This window comes from Phalacrocorax aristotelis, chromosome 12 (genome assembly GCF_949628215.1).
Source record: "Phalacrocorax aristotelis chromosome 12, bGulAri2.1, whole genome shotgun sequence".
NCBI classification, from domain to species: Eukaryota; Metazoa; Chordata; class Aves; order Suliformes; family Phalacrocoracidae; genus Phalacrocorax; species Phalacrocorax aristotelis.
The window spans coordinates 22882875-22904295 of record NC_134287.1 but is presented as its reverse complement, the minus strand read 5'-3'; the positions used below and the strand labels follow the sequence as shown (position 1 = coordinate 22904295).

Below are 21421 nucleotides of genomic sequence, written 5' to 3'. Positions count from 1 at the left end.
AATGGGGTGTGTGGGAAAAGAGCTCTTTACCCCAACCTCAGCCCCTGCTCGTGGGCCAGACCCCGCTGCCTCCCTCTGCTCTGCACTGCCGAAACCACGGAGAAACTGCGCGCGGAAATCTCTGCGTAGGATTTCAGGTGAGTTGTGCAGCCTGCGATCGCTCTCTGTTAGGCTGAGCCCACATAAGGCAGCAGTACCTCGGCGGCGCTGCAGGTACAGGTGTACTTCCCGGCTGTGCAACCTGCGGCTCTTGCCGTTAAGAAACTGTGAACTCCAACAACTCAGGGACAAAAAGCTAATCAATGTTTTAAAATCCCAAGCCTATTCCAGTGTAAAATCCCATCTCTTGCACTAACCTAAGCAGCCTAGCTTGTCATGAGGCAACACATGGCAACGTGCATTCAGGCACGATGAACTGTCTCCAGAAATGCTGACCGTCCACAGCTCCAGGCCAGCTCCAGCGCCAGCTGTTTGTCAGGCCTGAGACACAAACCCAATAACCACCCATCTCATATTGGCTTTCCTCTCCCCCTATGGTCCCGCCAAGAGGATGCTGCTGCATGGGATGCATAGGGCTGCCCTGAGCCCCAGCAACCCCCATGGCAGGATTTGGGGTTTTCCCCATGCCACTGTATTGATCCTACAAGATTATTTCCCTTATCTAAGATGTCCCAAGTTCCCCGTTACACCAGATCACAGAATCCCAGGTTGGAAGGGACCTCAGGGATCATCTAGTCCACCCTTTCTGGGAAGAGGAGAGTCTAAACAAGATGACCCAGCACCCTGTCCAGATGACTCTTAAAGGTGCCCAACATGGCTGAGTCAACCCCTTCCCTGGGGAGATTATTCCAACGGTGACTGTCCTCACTGTGAAAAATTTTCCTCTTGTGTCCAATTGGAGTCTCCCCAAGAGCAATTTGTGTCCATCCCCCTTGTCCTCTCCATGGGACTCCGTGTAAAAAGGGAGTCTCCATCTTCTTTGTAGCTGCCCCTGAAGTACTGGTACCTTGTGACGAGATCCCCTCTGAGCCTCCTTTTCTCAAGGCTGAACAAACTCAGCTCTCCCAGCCTGTCCTCGTGTGGCAGCTTCCCAGTCCTTGGATCATCTTGGTGGCCCTTCTCTGGGCCCCTTCCAGCCTGGCCACATCCTTTTTGTACAGCGGGGACCAGAACTGTGCACAGTGCTCCAGGTGTGGCCTGACAAGCGCTGACTAGAGCGGGATGATGACTTCTTTATCTCTGCTGGCGATGCCCTTTTTGATGCAACCCAGCATCCTGTTGGCCTTCTTGGCCGCAGCAGCCACTGCTCGCTCATGTTGAGCTTCCCCCCACCAGGACCCCCAGGTCCCTTTCCACAGAGCTGCTCTCCAGCCAGATAAGAGAGAACTGACTTTTTTCCTTCCCCAGGGTTATTTTACAATTTTTGTTTTACTATCTCATTTTAAAACAAAGATAAGAAAGATGTTGTCACTGCCGCTATGAACTCTAGTTGCTAATAACTCACAAAAGCAAGCGCAAGAGAGAAAGCAAAGACCTCAGGTCCAGCCCTGTTCAGCTCTGGGTGCTGCAGGCAGGGAATCACGGCCAGGTTTCACGGGCAATTGGGATGGGCCCATGGGGCAGGGGTGCCTGCAGCCCGAGCCCTGCTTCCACCGCTACCAGGGGAAGCCCTGTCCCTGTCCGCTCCCTGAGACCTGACCTCAGAATTTAAATACCTAAAGAATCTTAAACCATGAGTAAGTGTAATTGTTCAGATGAATGATTAGCCCGTTACTGTGGAGAACGAAAGCTGAAAGTTTACTTCCAGAAGCATCTAACCAAGAAGTGCTTGAGAGTTCAGCCTGTGACAAATTAGCAAACATGTACTTTAATTACATAAAGTCTTTCCCTTCAATTTTTCAATTAGAAGCAAGAATGTGGATGTCATTTATATACAAGGGTTTTGTTGTTTTTCTTCCACTGCTAGTACAACTGAATCTCAGTCACACCGGGCATGGATTTAATAAAGTCCTCGGGGTTACAAAACTTCTGACCATCAGGCTTTTGAGATACAGGGTACTCCAGCAGCAGTCAAAAATTGGTGTAGAAAAGTATACAATTTTTACACCTATCCACAGCCATAAATCTGTTTAAACCATTAAAATATTAAAGATCATCAGCTATAGTTTGACAGGTCTTTACCAGTGAGAACTTCAAATATTTCTTCTAATAAAGGGCCTTGACTCTGTACGTACCACGGGAGAGCCCATGGTTGAGGGATGTGGGCTAAAAGGCGGCAACAAGGAAAACTTCGCAGCACCCCCCGCCCAGCCCCATGGATGTCCAAAAGCCTTCTGCTGCCCTGGGGCTGGGCCCTGCCCACCACCGGGAGGGGGTATTTCCGAGGTTGGCACCTTGTCCCGGGACCCGCACCCAATGCTGTGTCAGAGAGGACACGCCAGCACCACGGGGCACGCAGATAGACCAGGCGGGTAGCAGGGAGCCTCTGAGGAGCACCTGTCCCACCAGCACGCTGTCGTGGAGATCACCAAAAACCACATGCAGCCATACAGGTCTCGTACTTAGGAGTGTCATTTTGCAACGAGAAAAGCAAGAGGTGCCTGTTGGTGATGACAGGACCTTACTGGGAGGGGAAGTGGTGGCTGGGAGCGCTGTGCGGCAGAGCCTGTGCCATGCACCCGGTGCTGCTCGGGTGGGCAGCGTCACCCGCTGCCTTCAGCGCGTGGCACACCTACCTAAAGCCACAATAAATCTTCTACTGGTTCTGTCACCAGCACCTGTACATCTAAACAACTGTGCAGGTAGAAACACTGGCCCGGAGCTGATGCAGTCACCAGTGTAAAATGAGAAATAAAAGGTATAGCTGAGAGCTTTAGAATGGATTAAATGGGTGAATGAGTAAGAAAACAGAAGAATAAAATTTTCAGGGCATTCAGGAGACCATAAGGTGAATACTTGCATAAAAAATTTTAAAAATAAATACATAAATCAATATCAGCCTGAGGCACTACAGAATCACAATTTAAAATAGCAAGACTTGAAACCACCAAGGACGCCGCTCAAGCTCTCTGGGCAGCCTGCTCTGCCCTCCCCAGCCATCCTCCCACTGCAAAAGTTTCTGCTCGCAGCTGGTCAGTCACCAGCCTTCCTGCACAGCGGTGGCAGGCACCAGCCCGAATCCTCCCCCGAGGAGGGAATCCCACCAGGCTCACCCTAATTACACACGAACTACAGTAACGTCTCTGAAAGGGGGCAGAAAGATGGGGGGAAACGCTCTATTTCTATGCATCTCTTTTTCTTCCCCATTGCCTTGGTATGCAGTCTGGCTCCTGATTTCTGCTGCTTTGTTTTTGTTATAATGACTGTAAAATTGAAATAAAATGTCTTGTCTTGAGCTAAGGAGACATTTTCTGTGACCAAAGTTTGCCTTTTCTCATCCTTCCCTTCCTGCTTGTCTTTATAGCACAGGTTAAGGCAAAAAAAGAAAAAAAAAAACCCACACCTTCGTTTGACCCACGCTTTGGCAACTTCTAGCATACAGCCACATGAAGGGAAAAAGAAAACAAGTTTTATCACAGGCCTGTGAAGACACAAGTACTTGTGCCTAACAGCCGGTTGGGAATTTCACTTCCTTCTTTCCCCACCTCATACTTCAGATCCCAAGATGCAAATGGGCCCCATCCTTCCGTGCCAGACGAGAAGCTGCTGTGCGCGCCGTGTTCCTTCCCGGCGAGATTATTTGGAAGACGCAGCTCAGCTGGTGTGATCTGCGAGGGCTGAGCAGGACTTGCTCAATCCATTTGCAGCAATATCATCGCTCTTGCTAACTGGATTTAAAGAAAGGATTAGTTTCTTTGCTGGCAAATGGGCTTGTAGCCAACAAGATTTGGAAAACAAATACACACTCAGGAACAACTTACCCACGCAGCAGCTTTAAAAAACCTCAAGCCCAGCAGAACACTTCAATCCCTCCTGATGGGAGCAGCTGCAGTTGCTATGGAGCCGGGCTGTCGGCACAGCCGTGCCCTTGATGTGCTTCGCTTTATTCCAGACCATCTTCTGCCTGCCGTGTGGCAGACTGACTGCATCCCTGCCCTCTGCTTCCTCTCTTCATATTCTCTCTTTTTCAAAACACAAAACTAAACAACAACAAAGCAAAAAAAAACCTAAACCAACCAACCAAACAGGAAAAAAAAACCCAGAAGGGCAATGACTCTGCTGCAGATCAGTAAGTTGTATTTACAATAAGATCTCGAAGGGCTGTAGGCAAAAGGCAATACCTGCAGCCCACTGCTACTGTGATGAACTTTGCTGGCTGAAGAGTTTTTCTGATGGATTTATTTCTCAATCATTTTAGTAAAAATATTAAGATTTTAAAAATATGATGATGTCAAAAATGAAACTAAAATGTTTTAGAATGACATTTGAATTTTTAGAATTCCTCACACGTAATCAAAAACAAGAGTTTAAAAGCCCTATTTTAAAACACTGTCTTCCAAGAAGAATGTGTTTGTGTCAGGTGATAAGGTTTTATTCTCTCTGGGAGAGGAATAGGGGGAAAGAAGGGGAAAGGAAGTTTCCCAATAAGGAAAAACATATCTGAGATGTTTCAGCTGGGCTAGTGCACAAACTAAGGCAACACTTTTCACTGTCATGTGCTAGTACGGGCTATCCCTCTGAGGAAAACCAGAATCTCAGAGAAATCTAGACAACAATCCAACCAGAGCCCAGCAAGTCTGCAAGACCAGTTGGATTTTCAAGCTTCATCTTCAAAGTAGATGTGACACAATGCTTAAAAAAAAAAAGCCAAACCCACCCCAAAACCTACATCCCAGAAAGAATATTACAAATATTTCAGAATCCAAATTAAACTTTCTGAAGAGGTACTGTAAGCCTGCCAAATGTGGTATTTTACCTACAGCTTTGGCTCTATAAGCTCCTTTCTAGTCCTCTTCTCATGAATGAAACCGCCCTTAAGACAGTCACACATTTCTGAAAAGCAGCCTAACATAAAGTGCTTATGATTTACTGCACAAAGGCGCCTTTGGAAAACAATGACTTAAAGCTGTTTTGAGCCGTAGAGGAAATGAAACAATATACTAATATGCAGGGGTAAGTTGGGGCCATTCAGGTTTCCCCTTCCTTCACATTTCTGATGTTTAACACAGACTTTATAGGCAGGCGGCAGGCAGGACACAGCCCAAACCCCGAAACTGGTTTGAACTTCCATATGAAAACACAACAGTAATGAGGTAACTGTATCTTTGTGAGAAATAACTGCTTCTAATCCCACCTGCGTGACCGACGGCCTAAATTTAGATGTAATAAAAATTATTTTGGCTGTAAATAACATGAAATCATGTCTCAAAATTTTAACTCAAAGTGAGTCAAGCTAGTGCTTGGAATCCAAAACTCCAAGGAAACCTGAGGGACCTAAGCTTGCACTTACATTGCTTTAAAGTCACATTAATATGAAGTACGCACGCATGAAATGATGTTCATAATCACAGCCTTGAGCTTCCAAACCAAAGCTAAGTGTTATGAGAAGTCACTGATAAAAAAAGTTGCCTTTTTTTAAAGTAGCATCCAAGGTTCTGCACACCATCACCTATCGCTCCAGAAGCGCTCACCTGGGGAAAGGGGTCTGTTGCTGATTTCCCATGTAAGGAAATGCCTGGGTTTACACCAGCGAATGTAACCAATGTGTATGTCTAGGTCCTTTGGGGAAAATGGTAATTATTGCTCTTAACAAGATAAAACATTTCTGGTCCTTGGTGTTAATCATAGCTGGGGGGGGGGGGGGGGGGGGGAGGGGAGGTCTTTGTGAGAAAAAATTAGTTTCTCTTTTGTACAATTTGACTTCCCTTTTCCTAAAAGGCTTATGCTCTTTATAGAGCCCTAATATAGATATAAAGTCATATGTATCTAGATGTGTGTGTATGCATATATATACACAAATATATTAACATGAATCAATCACAGCAATCTGAAACATACAGGTCATACCCAGTTCTAAACACCGTAGCATATTATCCAAGCACTAAATGTTATTTTTACAAGAAACTTAAAGGGCAAAATCTTCCAAGGTACCTCAGGGAATTATGCCTTGAGGCTACATTTATTTATGCACCTAGAAGTGGGTTCTGATCCACAATTTTAAATATTCAGCTGCTTTGTCCAAAACTAACTCTTTAATCGATCGGTTACATGCTCAGCGCACGCAGCGCAAAGACCAGCTTTGGGCGGCCGCAGCACCAAGGCAAGCCTGAGACAGTCAGGCCCACACCGCCCAACGACCAGCCGGTGGCTCGTCCTGCGGGTAACTGTTAAACACGCAGCGCAGGCGCACACTCAGAGGCACGGCAGCGGGCCTCGCGCTGCGGGGCACTAACAGTAAGGGGCGATCAACAAGAGCCAAGAGGCCATCAGCACCTTCAGCGCAAAGTCAGCCAGCACGTTCGTGCCGCCACTGAAACAGGCAAAGCCCGGCACTGGGGGCGGCTGGAGTTACCCGTCTGGGTACGCAGAGCCGGCCGTGTCGGCACGTGCCTGCACATCCTGAGCTACCCAGGAAAGCGCTACTGAAAACACCTGCCTCACCTCTAGACCGTTACATCCATACGTGACACGCTGTGCCTCGAGCTGGGAGTAGACATGGGGATGGCAACACGGGAGTTAAAACGATGACAAACAGAGAGAAGATACTTCCAATGCTCCTAAATCACACCCAGAGTTACTATGTACATTCCTAGAAACAGTAGTATTTGAAGAAGTGATAGAGAGATAATGGACGCTAAGGCAAACGACAGGGTGAGGCGTTAAGCCCGAGGGCTGGCTGAAGGCAGGAGCAATGTATTTTGCAGTTTCCAGGACAGTTTTTATTAGTAACTAAACTACCTGGTTTCACTTAGCACTGGTACACAGTAATATCTTCAAACTCTGTTCCAAAGGTGCGTCTGTTGCTTTAACAAATCCTCTCATCTTTTGCTCCCTACCTTTCACTCGGGATTTGGAGATACACGTGTACAGCCATTTCCATGTAGACATTCCTTCCCAGGAGGTATGTCTACTCTTGCGCTGACTAACACTACTTGATACCACTGTTTGTTGATTGACATAGACATATAACAGAAGAAAAATATTCATGCCTGTATAATATTATTCAGTGTCAAATGTAGTTCTTGAGTGACTTATTTTTAAATGACAGTAATGATATTTTTACCAGAAGCACCTATTTTTCTTTAGTTTCACATGTTTATTCATAACACCGAGTTAATCAGCAACTTTTCCTCCTTCACATAACTGTTACTGCCCTTACAATAAAACACATCCAAACATTTCTGACACCATCAGGGGGGTGCAAAGCAATGACTATGTTGAAATGGACCACTAAAACAGACCTGTAACTGATGCCCAGCCCCTTGCCAATACCAGTAAAAAGGCCAATGCCAATGAATAAGCATCTTGTCTGTTGGGAGCCATTCCAGATTTTTCAAAAGCATGCAGAGCTGATGTAAGTCTGCTCCTGGTGAGTACCCCGGCCATCCAGCCTCTAGCTTTATCTGATGGAAGAATTTTCTTACATCTGTTTCTTCCACATGAACTCTGTACACACAGAAAATGCCCAACTTCTTATCTAGGAAAGGGAATGCATCGTGGGCCATGAAGATCACTTGCTCTCCACTCATGATGTTCTTCATGAGAGCTGGAGACAGTGGAGAGCAAATACAAGCCATGCTGTCAGGCCAGCCCTGTCCCCAAGGCCTACTTCATTCCCCTGACACACATGCCTCTCTCTAGTGCCAGAGAGAGATGGTGATAATGGAGTGAAAACCAGAAAAACAGTACAACACCTACAGTTTCCTTCTCACAAGCAAAATCCAGACTCTCCGCTGAGATTATGGAGTCCCAGCTCTCCCAGGCTGTCAATGACATAGGCTCTACCCAAAGAGGACACCAGCCCAGCAATAGCTGTTCACCGCCCCATGGACTGGGGCACCAGGTACAGCATCAACCCATTCTGCCACTCCCAAGGCATTCCTTTGGGAGCATTCGCAGCACAGGCCATAATAGAAAGGCAGCTCAGCTTAACTCATGGCAGAAAAAACAGTGTCTCACATTGTATTTCTCAGAATGGTATGTATTTTACAGGTGAAGGAAGGAAAGAAGTTTTATGCTAAGAGCTTTTTCCCCAATTTTTTTACAAGTCCTTTACCAAGCAGCATATTACAGAGCAGCAGAGCTCACTCCAGCTGCCTGCAGGTGTTCTGAGGGTTTTGTTCATCTTCCCACTCTCCTGTGGCTTTGGACCTGCCATCTCTGTCAATACGAAATTGAATCTGGCCACCTACTGCCATCCTGATTACCTGGCACTGCTGAAGAAAGTCATTTCACACACTTCCCTATTTCAGATTTTCCCTTTCAACAAACAAAATAATTATTAAAAAAACCCATAACAAACTTTGAGGGAAAAAGAGCATAGTTACATTTTTCTGCTCCTACTCTTGACAGTGAGCCTGACACACAAAGCTACTCTCCCTGTCCTCCGCGCCGCCTGCTTTGCCTGTCCCAGCCAGACCAGACATCCTCACCCACCGCTTACTTCACACGGGACAGCTGCAGGAGCGTATCAAGCATTCCTCTCTTTTCCACTCCTCTTCACATCTGTCGTACTCCCACTTTCCAGGTTGCTTGCTTCTCCACTATGTTTTTGCTTAATTTGGGACTATAAAATCTTATTAGGCCAAAACTGTAAGCCAGTCTTAAAAGACACACAGATAATTTAGTAAGAGGGAAAGCGAGGTGGAAAACCCAAACCAAAGAAAACAACCAAATTGCTTCTGTTTAGGAAGAACTACCTGGCAAAACTCCCCCAGACACCCCTGCCAGGCTCTGCCTAAAACCAGGTCAGCTCTTCACAGCCTGCTGGGCTAATTGACAGTGTAATGAGGGACACCTGTGAGCAAACAACTAGTTTTTTAACTCCTGCTAAGCTTGACTGTATCCTGGGGGCAGTTAAGCATAATGAGATTTCCTTTCTGCTACAAACTTGCAAACCAGCAAAGTCCAAAGCTTTGGCAGTGATGGTTTTGTCCCTATAAATGGCATAAACAGGTATGAGCAATATGTGGCACTGGAATTTCTGCATGTGCAAGTCCAGGAACCAGCCACATGTTCAGGAAAGCTTGGGAAAAGGAGAGACAACTAAACCAAAATACGTCCCTTTGTTTCAAAACGTTGTTTTGACTTTTCTCTAACTGTGCCACTAAATGTTGCTGTCTGTGATCTCTGGAGATAAAAATCAGCCTTTACTATGATTTTCAAGTGAACTAGTCTTTCTCAATGCCTAACCTGTGGTTATTTGAGCTGTTCAACAATGAATGCCAAATGAATTTACAGTCTCTATTATGGAGCAGGAAAAAAATAAGCCAGGAGGTGAAAAGGACAGAAGCAGAACAGCCCAATGTCTGACGGGGTAGTAAGTGCAGCAAGCCTCTCCCTGCCCCCTTCGCAACCTCTGTGGGCAAACCCCAACAGCACCTGATAAAGCCCGGCATAAAATACTGAGAAAAAGGAAGACACAAGTAAAAGGTGGAAGTGTCAAAATGTATAATGAATCCTTCTGCAAGCAACATAAATAATAAATCATTCACCCTGGCGTGACAAGACTGCCTCAGCCCTCCAGGTCCAGAACCTGCAGGCACCCACGGAGCAAAGGGAAGTCTCCCGCGGCTTCCAGCAGCGCTCTGAGTTACGGCCATCGCGAGCCGAGGGCTTGGTGGAAATATCAGATGTTTGTTTACACAAACAAAACCCATAATGCTTCTTTCAAGGACAACTGGTAAAATAGATAGCTTATGCAGTGAAAAGTTGTAATCCACCAGTAAAGTTCGTTCTTAAGGAGCATTTGAAAACACTAGAAATCCCAAAACTGCTTTGTTTGGAGGGAAAAGGTTTTTAACAACTGCAAGCATCGTCTGAGATAAAATGGATTAATATTGATTGTTAAGTCAGCGTGTTTTCCTTTTACTTATTATTACTACATATCAAGCTAATACATTTTCCTTTAAGACCCTTTTCATTTTTTCTTTGCTAGCTCCACGCAAATATTTCCTTTGCCTGTAGCTTCCTCTGACTTTGCTTTGCATGCAAACTAGAGATCTTGACACTTCCAGCGATCATCACACAAGTCGCAGCAGCAAGACCTGACTCACTCTCGGATAACTGCCAGCAAGCTTCAGCATGCTCAGTGCACCACCCCCATTTTCCAGACGGGGAAAGGCTTTGTGGAAAGTGGGTGGAAGAGCTGAGCAACGAGCGAGGTCGCCTGCGCTCCCGGCACCTGCGCGTTCACAGCCGCGTACCGCGCGCTCCGCCTCGTTCTCCCTCAGACATTAAGGGGTACTCCGACTGTTTTCTGTTGAGCCGAAGCATACGTATAATCTGCCCATCCACCACAAAAAGCGTTTCCCAGGAAATACTGTCGGGATAATCTGCCCTTTCCTAGCGTGCAAGAAGTAATTAGACAATAATGAAAAAATAATTTGTGATTAATCATTTTATTTTGCTAACAACACAAGCAACCTGCAAAGATAAAAATGCCGACAAGCATCTCACAAATCACCGTGGGTATTGACTGCTGTGGAGCCAATACTTGCTATTTGCTAGCCCCGGTCTTTGACCCAGGGCAAAATTCCAGTATCACAGCGTGGTACACAAATCTCTGGAATTCTCCAGAGTGACAAAGGCTGTGGCTATAAATTACTGTCTACTTCAACATACAAACATGACCACATCAACTATATTTAGGGAACTTTTTTTCCTAATTATGCAAAAATCTGAACCTTAGTCTCTGAGGTAAAGAAAAATCCATGCTTTGGATGGTTATATTAGATTTCTACTATGCCTTTGAGTTTCTCATTAACTTTCTTTGCCAATACTTCTTTTCAGATAGAGCAAGAAAATATGACGTATAAGAATAAACCCTGTATCTATAAAAAGCCAACATTATGGAACATTTTGATGGAACTTCAAAATCTAGTGTTATCTTGTAGTGTGAGCACCAGTCACTGGCTGGAAACCACCTTCTGATTTACTTTTACCCAAAAGGAACGCAGGTTGTGGATGCTGAGACCATACCATCACGTAAACCAAGGTGCAAAGGGGTTTTGGCAAGAGATTTGCTTTAAAAGCACTGTCCTCATCCAAATAGGCACATTCTTATTATAAACCATGGCTAGAATTCATTTCTTATGGAGGCAGCTAGAAAAGTAATCCAATATCAGATTAATCAAATAATTATTTTAGTATAGAATTAGCTAAAATGCAAAATGCAGCAAAAACGTTTTAGGAGGACCATTAGTGTAAGAGTCCTCCTAGAAGTTAGGGCAAATCAGTAAATCTTCAGCCACCCTGGATATTTAGCAGAGTTCTCCCTCTGGGTGTATCCTGAGTCCCTGAAGTCAGTAAGATTTCTGACATTGACTCAGTGGCATCAAAATCAGGCCTTTTGTGTACAATTTCTTTTTTTTCATTAAACCCCACTAATACGGAGCTTGTTTCAGATTTACATCCCAGCAAAACGTAGTATGTGCCATCTGGAGTTCACTAATGCTGTCCTTTACCTACAGTACATGCCAGGGGACATATCTATTATGCAACTAAGGGTCATGCAAGACAAAACAGAGCAGTCAGCAAAAAGATGAGAAGTCTTTTTGTTATTAAAAGCCCAGCTTGAATCAATTCCATCTAGATGGATTTCCAAAGGGTTGCAATAGAGGTACCAGGATCACCAGAGCCTGGTGGCCAGCCTGAACAGCGCCTCACACCGCAGCAGCCTTGCCCGGCCAACGCTTTGCTCTGCAATCAACACCAGTCTGCTGCCGGCAGAATAAATTCTGGCTATGAACTATGACAAAGTCAGCCTCGTGCCATATCCAACATCATTTGGGCAGCAGCTTTCCAGACCACATGCAGGTTTCAGTCAGCCCTGGGACACCGTATCCCGGTTAGTTTGGGAAAGCTCAGGGGACATCGCCCTCCTCCGAAACCCAGACCCGCAGCCAGCCCCACCAACAGCCAGGCCTCCCAGTTGTGCTATGAAACGGCACCTGAGCCTCGAACCAACAACAGGAGAAAAGGAGAACCGAGAAACATTAGTTAAAACAATGGAAAATACACGTTCTGCATCTTCAACCAACTCTTCTTTTCACCTGAGCTCCATGAAATATAAGGTCCTTGTTTGCACATGACCTTGTCAAGGACAAATGACAGTTGCGCTGGTGGAGTATCTTGAAAAAGCAGCATGACAGGGTATCTATTGGCCTTAAAGAAAGACAACATTCCACACCCTCCCACTTGTGTGTTTGAGGAAACAAGTTTTGTTCTCCAGACATTTTCTCAAGCCTTCCTGAACTACTCCTCAGACACTGCCTCTGCTTTTATGGAGTATAAAAGGGCGGGTCAATGCCGGAGGATTTAGGAAGCTGCACAGATGGAATTTATTGAACCTACACCTTGATTCTGCATCATCAGTGAATAATAAATCCCTAATCACGTGTTCCTGGAAATAATGATTTGTGGATTTTCATAGAACTGAAGAGTTTTTTAAAAATCTACAAGGATGTCATTCTCCATTGGACTAATTTCTACAGAATAATATTAAATTCCTAAGATCTTTTGGCATCTCAGGTCTATTTGACTGCAGAGCACTCAGTTGTCAGTGCCTAATGAAAATCAGGGATTTACCTTTCTAGGTTAGACGACTGGTAGAAATTGCTTAGTATTTTGCCACCAATAATAGCCAGCACTCGATGCTCTAGGGACAAGTTAGCTCCCCTTTTCCTTTGCATGCAGATAAATGCTACTAGCCAGTTGTGGTCAAATAAAGATAGGATTCAGGAATGTTTTCTTTTGGAAGTCTGAAGTGTTGGCTAATATTTAGCTGCTTTTACTCTAACGTATATTAGTAAAAATGCTGTTATCTGTCTTAAAATTACTCGGTCCTGTTGGAGTCTCAGAACCAGAGTAGTTGCGTGGAATAGGTCTGTGTTCAAATCCTACATCCCGGTCAATTGGTTTGTGTAAAAATTTTAGAACCTTCTTTTTTTTTAATTTTTCCATTTAAGCTGAACCTCTGCTGTTCATTATACATGAAGAGCTGCACCGGAGAAGGTAATAAACTTAGAAGACAGATGTTTAAAGGAAAGTTTTAATAACAAAGATCATTATTCAAAGGCCTTCGCCTGTTCACATTCATTCTCTGACACTAGTTTGCATTTGAGCTATCTACAATGAAAGGTAATATTTCAGAGATGCATTCTGAAAAAAAAAAAAGTGAAGCAAAGTTTTATTCTTCCTATAAATTGACAGTGCACTTGGAAACTTTCTGAAACTTCACCAAGTAGGAGGTGTTGACAACTGTCACTTTCAGAGCATATAATAAGGGGAACATTTATAGTCACACAGTTCCACAAATATGTTCAAGACTAGAATTTTTCAAGACAACCAATGGGCCGTAAGCCCATTCTTAAAAGTCGTCTTAAAACGGGGTGCTATTTTTTCCATCAGGGTCCTAGTGACAAATGCAGCTTCCTCCAGCCAAGGCGTTCTTGTATCCTCATACCAGCATCTTTCACCTTTTAATTCACCCCTACAGAAGCTAAACTTTCTACCCGTCTGGTATTTCCAGGTGAAGAACGGGCATTTATTACTCAGAAAGCTGACAAGAGCCAATACCAAATAGACAGAAAGTCCGCTGCAAAAGTGAAGTATTAAGACAGACCCTACACCCAACTTTCCATTTCTGAGCATACTTCAAGCACCTGCCATGCATTTAGACACACAGCGCAGAGCAGAAGCATAGCATAGGTGGCAGGTTAAGGTATGTCAGCTGCGAGCTGCGAGCCTAGACTGACAGCAGTGAGCGCCTCCTGCCAGTAAGTTATGCTTTCATACTACATACATTTCTCTGGAAGTATCATGATGTGAGAAATAACAAACAAAAGTCAGTCTGACTCCAATGCCTTTGTTTTCTAATTTCTATCTGCATATTAAACACTGTCAATAGAGGCGCAGCCACATTAATGGACAAGAAAAGAAATCTTGATAACTGACATTTACAACCACCAAGGGAGCAAGCAGCTGGAAGGAAAATGAACTTTCTTTTTTTAATCTAACGGGTTAAACAGCACAGAATAGGAAGCAGTTGTCAAGAAACGCAGTATATGCATTGGAGTTCAGAAAATAGGAAATGTCCAAATCAGTTACTCAGCGAGCACAGAAACCAGATTACTTTGTTACAGTAATCCATAACTTGTATTACCCTGAAACACCAGTGTTCACAGCTGCAGAGGACATTTATCAACAATTACAGGCCCTGACATTTCAAGTCAATCATACATGGCAGAGACTCTGTGAAGACCCTGACGAATAAATGGAGCAGGAAGGTGCAGCCCACTTAACCAATGAAAGGCAGAGACATTATTTTCGATGGGTTTGCCGGCATCCTAAAGCAAAGCCGCTGCAAATCAGAGCTATGTTTATTAACCACACCAAAAACAAACTAGGTATTAAGGGGGGGGTGTGTGGAATCCCAAGCATAGAATTTGAAAATGGATTATGCAAAGCCTTGAGGAAGTAGATGATTCACGTGTAACATCGATATATATAAAACACACAGTATGTACATTTTTATATATGCATAAACACATATAGGAACTAACCTCACAGGCATGCTCCATCATGATGCACACTGCTTGTCTGCTTTACCTGAGGATAGTACCATTCCTTGTATGCAGTGCACTTCATTTTAAAACCTGTAGGCTGTTCCTAGCAGACAGATTTAAAAGGATTTTTATGATTCATGCTGCAAAAGGCTAAAAAAAAATAATCCACCCCACTGCATAAGATTATATTTTCCATCTCTGTCCTCTGAATAGTGGAATCGAATGAGAAATGATTCATCAACCAGTCCGGGGAAGCATTTAGAGGACAGAGAAGAAAAAGGGGAAAAAAAGAAAAAAATCAACCATACAGTAAAATCTGCTCACCATGTACACACCCCCAAAGTGAAGAATCAGACCAGCCTAACTGAGGAGAAGCTAAAGACGAATTTCACAAGGAGGCTGCAGTTGCTGGGTGATGCACTGTAAATCCTGCTCCCTCCGGGGAGAATGAGCTCATTGCGAAGATCCAGCAGCCGCCCCTCAGCCATTGCAGTGTCACTGCAGCTTGCAGCTGAGCGCAGGCACGTCATCACACCAGCTCCCTCAACACCGAAAGCCCTCCCTTTCAGAAATCTAAGTCAAGCATGCTGGTATAAAACCAGCTCACCTCCACGCAGCCCGAGGTCCCCTTGTACTTGGATGCTGCTAGAAGGGCTTGCATTTCCAGCTTAATTGTTAAGCCAAAGATTTGCATCCAGCACAGACTGAATCTGAACTGAACTCCTCCTGAAGCGGGGGCTAAATTACTGAAAAGGGCAGAGAAGATTTGAAGGATATTCAGATTTAAAAATAGCTAGCAGCCTTTGCACTTGCTCCTAGCAAAAGAAATGGACCCAAGTTATATGGAAATCCTGACATGTGTAAGTGTGGGGCCAGGCATTGGAGCCTATCTCTAATAGGAATGTCATTACTGAAGGACCCCCTACTCCGAAGTTATTTGGAAATGGCAATATGGTGGAAAAAAGGCAGGTGTCTTTACAAACTCCTGTAAGGTATGATTTGAGAATTAAAGCACTGCAGATATGAAAAGAGTGTCTTTAACCCCTAGCTTGCTGTCTCTCACTACTCTTCATTAATGAAAAAATATTAATTTTCAATATTCAAACTCACCACATGGAAAACTCCCCTTCACATTAGAACTGAATAACAAATACAGATAAAATGAATCTCTTTGGTTGCAAGATACTTTCAACAGCCCCAAACTGCAAAATTATCTAGAAGAGGATATGGGGCCTATTTATTTGTTTTTCCTGTCTTCCTGACAGTGAAGGCTGGGAAGAATTCCCAGTGAATGTCTGTGAACTGCTGACAGGCATGACAGAGTGATCTAGGCACAGGACTGGAAGGCAGAAACCTACCCTGAAATATATTCTCAGCTGTTAGAAAAGAGGGTGTGGGGTATTTTTCTCCTTAAACAATACCTAAAATATCTGGAACTTTCAATTTAAAAACCTGGTTTTCCCTGAGTCCAAAGCCCCTGATGCTGTGCAGCACCTGAATGCAAAGCCAAGAAACGTGTGCGACTTCTAACCAGATTCCTAGAAATTGTTCCCATTCTTGTGCCTAACCACTGCTGTATTTCTGATGCCCTCTCCCCCTTCTCTGCAGTTTAATTATCCTTTGACAAAGGTACATGTAGTGGCACTTTGAGAAAGCCATTAGAGCAAAATTTCTCTTTACATCATAGAAACACCTAGGAAGACAAAGATATGACAAAGTTTCTAGTGGTAGGAAGCTGCAAGAACAGGATCTCTTTGGTTTTTTGGTATCAAAGTCATAGACTCAAAATTTTCCTTTTTTTCTCTCCATCCATACTGGGCTGCACAGTGTGAAACAGCAGTGTTACTCACAGACATGGACACCTCATTTACAGGGGTGGTTTTTCCTAAGCCCCAGTCTGGGCTGCTTATCCGAAACATTCTGCCTCTTTGGCATCCCGCTGAAGCCAGTAAGTCTGTGGGAGTGCAACGCCAGGCTGCAAGAGGCACCGCGGGATCAGTGCCTCGACAAACACAGAGCTACTCAATTCAGCGTCAAACCCAGGCAAAGGCGCACTACCAACTGCAGAAATCTCTGTCTTCAGCTTTGACAAATTCTCAGCATTTCTCCTTGCTCCTTTATCACACAAATACTTTTTAAAATGAAATCACCTCACTACAGCTTAGCCCGCTCCACGGTGAGCTGACCACCAAGTCATGCGTGTTCTGGCCGGTTCCCTAGTTTCACCCAGGAACCGTCTCCCTCGAGACGCAAGGGCTGACTGTGGCTGTGATGAGAGCTGTGCGAACAATAGCTTTTGAACCGTCGGATAAATAAAACTATTTTCTATTTTTAGAGTTGAATTGCAACATTTTGTGGGAGTTTGTAAGTAAAACAAATAACATAGAACCCAGTGTTGTAAGTGATAAAAAGCAAGAGGCCATCGTTAGTTTACATCACTCAAAGAATCGGGTTTTGTTTTTCAGCTGGCAAGTGCTAGGGAAACGGCATTCTTCTGGCAATTTCCATTTACTGAGCTGATCCACTGCAGGCTTGTCCAAAGCACTCCACTGCTCAGTCCTTTATCACGCCCAACAGAAATGCTAATGATCTTTAAAAACCCAAAGTTAGCAAGTAAATGAGAGCTGAAAAAATTTTTATGCTCCACTTTTCTGATTCACACTAGAAGCTGTCAGAATGTCCTCCATTTTAAAGACTGGAAAGCAAACCAATAGAAGGCTGGTTTTTGTTTTAAACATTCTGATTTCTGCCTTCTTCAGCTGTCCCAGCACACTGTTCACAACTTACCTGTAACACAGATCAGCAGGTCAGCCAGGTGATTTTACACGTAGCACTCTGCGCAGCTACCTACAGAAACCAGGCACAAGTCCTCTCCTCAGCCTCTCACTCAGTCATTGCTGGAGATAAACGTGGAAGTCCCTGCACAAAGCGCACAGCAGAGCCCTGGGATTGCACTAGTTATGCCAGAGGCAGCTCTGGTTTTTGTTTGTTTTTTTTTCTTTTCTCTCCAAATGGAACAAAAGGGAACCTTCTCAGCCAAGAAAATACCACGATGAGATCTTGAGGTGAAGGGCATGAAGCAGTGCTTTGATAAGCAGGGGCACTGCTCTGCTACAAAATACGCAGAGGGCAGGAGCAACAGATGGCCAGGTTCACTCCAGATCCTGTTCTGCAGGAGATTGCTTTGCACCTCATCCTCTGGAGCAGGATAACAACACCTCAGGGCTACAGCCAGATAAAGGATGTCCGGAGAGAGCCCTTCTTTGCTTGTCTTTCAGGTAAGCTTCGATCCACGTTTCTAATGTCAAACCTGGTTCTATGAGCAACTTTTAGACCTAAGAAAATTATATTTCTGAGTCCTAACAGTAGAGTATCTATTTGAATATCTAAAATCAATGAAGTCCTACTTACAGTCAATGGGTCCTGTTCCCTGCACCTGTCCAGGCCGCAAAGCCAACTGACGATTCTGTAAGGAATGAATGATACTAATGATCAGCTTTTTGTCATTGGGCCATCAGAAATTGCTGTAAGAAAGAAATAACGCACAGAAAGAGAGACAAGCATATGCAAGAAACAGTGATGCGCACTCATAAATTAAACTTGAAGAAATCAAATCTCACAAAAAAGTAACAAGATTGGCCCAAATAGAAGACTCAGGCTCTTTTGCACCCAAGTCTTGGTTTTCTTTTACCTGTAAGAGGATCCCGCTTCCTCTCTCCTCTACCCCTGTAGTGCAAATGCCCTTTAAAACCTAACATTAAAAATTACACAAAAGGAAACTTCTGTGCTTGTGTAGTTTCTCCTGAATCCTGATGGACTGGGGAGACATTATTTCACTCCTCTGTGCTTCCTTCATTACTTATAAGATGCATACATCTTATAAGGCTGTTCACAGCCTCCCTGCCTGATCCCATGAGCTCAGCCGACTCCAGGGCTGCCAGAAGTAATGCACAAAATCACAAAATCCTCGCCAGCAGCTGTCAGGACTGGTGACATCTGTCGCTGCCATTTTGTTGGGGGCTTCAGGGGTGGCAGGGAGCAGGGCTGAGGTGCAGAGGCAGGCTCTGGCTCAGGTCATGCCACCCCAGAGGCAGCTCAGGGACTTTGAGCCTGTGGTGCCCGCAGGCTCGGGCTCGCCGGCAGCACCCAACGGCTTGTGCCCAACAGTTTGATCATCAGTCTTATCCACTTCTAAGCTAGTATAAGCCAATTTAAGAGCGTCTATATTAAGACTCTTCCCATTTAAATAATTTTAGAAATACGTTTGCTTAAACTGATATGATTACCATGTGTAGACCTAAACCTTAATTCCTTTCCTTCTTTAGACTGTATATTAAATCAGATCATTGAATCCACTGTGTCAAGATTGTTTTGATTCTTAAAACTCAGATATAAAGAAGTCAAATTGATAGACTACGTGTGTCTGTTAGATCTCCTTCTGTTAACGGCCTGGGTAAGCGTGAACGGCTCAGAAACAAGTATCTGAGAACAGTCTGGTAGTTAATGATGAACACCGTTCCAAGAAATGCACACCATAAAAATATATGTACTGGTTTGATTTCCAGAGGCAGCCAGGAAGGTTAATAACTAAGCCATTGCTGGCACTGAAAAAAACAGACAAAACCAGCTAGCTCTCAGATTTCAGCAGCTTTTAAGGACCTGTGTTTTGCACAGGTGAGCAAGATGGGGGTACCATGCTGCTGGAGAGGACGCCAGCAGCGAGCTTCATCTCTTGTGCTGTGCGGAGTGGTGTCACCATCCGAAGTGATGTAGGCACACTCTCCCAGATCAGACCTGAGGCTGCCTTTGGCTGCCCCGCACCCTACACCGTATCCATTACAGAGCTGGTGCAGATGACTTTGGTTGATACCAATAAGAAACCAAGGCAACGTCAATCAATATTATCCATTTTAAAATTAATTTACGTTTATAATCAGTTTGGGATTACCAACAGTTTTTGCATAATGCCTAAAATAATCGTTCCTCACAACTGTTGCAAGCTGCCACGTCACTACAGAAACACATGCTCAAAACTAAACACAAAGTTGGGAGTTGTCTGACAGCAAGCGTGACTTCATAACTAAACCACCGTCTTCTTCAGTCAATGGAGGAGGTGGGTCACTGCCTCTGATTTAAAAGGAACTAATCGATACACGATTGTTCTGTTGACATGCAAGTAAACAAAATTAAAGCAGGTTCCAGCCTGAAAGAGGATCGCAGCTTAACAAATTGATACGCTTTTAAAGTTTTCATCTGATACAATCTACAATTTTCCATAATCACAGCAGAGTGCTTTCCTGGCAATAACCAAAAACCTTTTACCATAAAGATTTATATGAAAATAAATGCAGTCATCCAATTGTTAATGAAAGATCCCAGAGGTAAGCTGTCACAGCCGATTTGTGTTGTCTGCTGGTATAGAAGAAGATTAACTTGACCCTGTTTTACACCTGCCTTAAAGCAGAAAAGGCTTTTGGAAAATCGATTTCCTGATGGGAAGATCAGTCAACAGAAAACAAGATAAAGAGAAAGTGAGTGTCAGAGATGCGCTGTGCAGTGGGGACGTGCCAGTGCTGGGTGGCAGGAGAAGCACAAAACTGTGTGCAGAGGCGACCTGGCTGAGCCCTGGCAAGCGGCACTGGCACCTGGAATCTGCACAACACGCTGCACCCTTGGCTGCCTGCCTTTGAAGGACTTTCAAAGAGTTCTAATCTTTCTTTTTGAGGACTAGGACTGAAGGAGGGTGCTGTTACTTCTTTTTGTCAAGCTCTGAAGCTTTTCTGAGCTTGTTCACATCCTCCTTGACTGGATGACCCGTCCCTCTCACCTCTTCCCTTGCCCGCGCCAGGCGAGCAGGGCAGGCTGGTGACGAGAAGCAGCACACCCCGTCCAGCGATCATCAGGCACAGGCAAGCCCACAGACCAGGTCAGAAAATCCAGATAATCCAGGAGCAGGGCTGGGAGCCGGCACAGCGCCTGCAGCACCACTCCGGGCAGCAGCAAAGGCCCAGGGCTGGCCTTCGCTGGGCCACAGGGCCACAGGCAGAGGGTGGGTGGGTGGGGGTCCGGGGACTGCTGGGGGAGCCACCAGTGCACTCTGGGCCCTGGCAGGATCTCTGAAGAGTTTATTCCAGCTGTTGAGCACAGACATCATATTTTAGGTGCTTAAATATATTTATTATAACTACCCGTGTAATTATACCTGCTATACCTGTAATTACACCTACAGCAGTAAATTTTTTCCATTAATTTACTATGACCAAGGTCAGAGCAAACTCTGACCCATGGTTTGCAACTTTAATTATTTTTCAAAGTCGGAGAAGTTTGACAGAAAGAATTCTGAACACTTAATTTTAACACTTCAGTATTTACTACCCAAATGATACCTTTCCCTGCCATTTATGACTTTTTTCTTCTTAATGTAATGAATTTTTTTTAATTCAAACCCCTTGTCTGTGATGTTTAGGGTAACCAATACTGTAAAATCACAAATGCGCATTTAGGGGATAAACATAGCGAACTTTCCCTGGTGTTTCCCTTTTGGGAAATAATTTTGCAACATTTTAACAGTGACGTTCCTTTTGTTTCAAAACAAAATCAATTTCCTCTCCTAGAAGGTGGAGAAAGTGATTTCATTTTGAGACAGGCGAGTTTGACTGACGCACTCAGCGGGGTGCCCTTGGAAGCAACCCAGC

At 44.5% G+C, this 21421-nt stretch overlaps 1 protein-coding gene across 1 annotated transcript in view; it reads right to left on the bottom strand.

Moving 5' to 3' along the window:
* The window catches only part of JAKMIP3 (Janus kinase and microtubule interacting protein 3), a 106945-nt gene that overhangs the window by 82866 nt on the left and 2658 nt on the right, over positions 1-21421 (bottom strand). The window contains exon 3 of the mRNA XM_075107861.1: positions 18138-18192. The gene's annotated coding sequence lies outside the window, so the exon portion shown is untranslated. The remainder of the gene's footprint in view (positions 1-18137; positions 18193-21421) is intronic.